General features: G+C 36.9%; 1 non-coding gene across 1 annotated transcript; it reads left to right on the top strand.

Annotated features, from left to right (window-relative positions):
- The first annotated feature begins 381 nt into the window (after positions 1–381).
- LOC118348827 lies at positions 382–488 on the top strand. The gene has a single exon (XR_004801834.1). It is a non-coding gene; the product is annotated as a small nucleolar RNA R71 (small nucleolar RNA).
- Positions 489–1272: the final 784 nt, after the last annotated feature.

Raw genomic sequence — 1272 nt, 5'->3', positions numbered from 1 at the left:
AACTATCTCAAATAATTAAAATTATATTTTTGGCACCATAGTGAGTAAAAACACTGACTATGTTGACAGACTAAAACTTGTGCGATTGGTCGATTCGTAAAAACTTATTAGATTTTCATGAGGTTCCTAAAATTAATAGAACTTCTACTAGTAAATTTCTAGCGGGCTATTACAAGAGGAAAGGGTCATCTATCCGCACGACGATGCCCTGGTAGTAACTATGCTGGTCGTTAACTTCACCACTCGGAGGATCATTATCGACAACAGCAGCTTCGCAGATATCCTATTCTGGGAAGCCTTTAAGAGAATGGGAATAGATGCCTCCCGACGCCAACCAACCCCATGACGCTATAAAATTTCTGTACTTGAAGCCAGGTAGGGAGATCGCGATGTGGACACTTGCGCAATAAATCATTGAATCTCTCCCATGCCTCATATAATGATTCACCCTCAATTTGGGTGAAGGTAGTATTATAATTCCTTAAATTCACTGTCTTGGCTGGAGGGAAATATTTTGCTAAGAATTTTTGTGTCAACTCCTCCCAGGTGGTGATGATGCCGGATGACAAAGAGTTCAACCAAGCTTTTGCTTTTTTCTTAAGTGAGAAAGGAAAAAGTATCAATCAAATTGCATCATCTGTCACTCCGTTGTGTTTAAAAGTATCCCAAATTTCTTGAAAATCTACAATATGGACATTAGGATCCTCTTATAGCCCCCCAAACTGGACGGTTTGTTGAATCATTTGAATAATTTCCGGCTTGATTATGAAGTTATTGGCTTGTATAGCTAGCTGCCTTATACTAGATGTTGCCTCATTGACAGAGGGCACAACATAGTCTCTTAACACCTTGTTCTCCTAGTCGGCCATATTAAATTTAGATGCGACAACTTCTATCTTCTTCTCTTTATTAATCCAATGTAAGATTCTTTCAATCTCAGGATCGAAAATTGTATGTTCTAATTATTTAGATCAGGGCATGCACTTCTAATTCCTGTAAAGAAAAAACCAAACTAACATCTAATTTAAACCATTTTTTTTAAAATAAAAATAAAGTCCAAAGTAGTAAAAAAATCTAGTTATTATCAATATCGGTAACAAATCATTAATCCCAGGGAACAGTGCCAAAAACTTGTTGTGCTGAAAATATCTGCTAGTCCGCAAAATCGTAACAAGTAGTAAAGTATATTAAAGAAAACGAATGTCGAACCCACAGAGATTAGTTATGTTGTTGTTAGGGGTGTAAATTCAAACCTGAAAACCGGTCCGGACC

Source organism: Juglans regia, chromosome 6, assembly GCF_001411555.2.
Source record: "Juglans regia cultivar Chandler chromosome 6, Walnut 2.0, whole genome shotgun sequence".
NCBI lineage: Eukaryota > Viridiplantae > Streptophyta > Magnoliopsida > Fagales > Juglandaceae > Juglans > Juglans regia.
The sequence above is the reverse complement of the archived record's forward strand: the minus strand, read 5'-3'. Positions and strand labels throughout refer to the sequence as shown.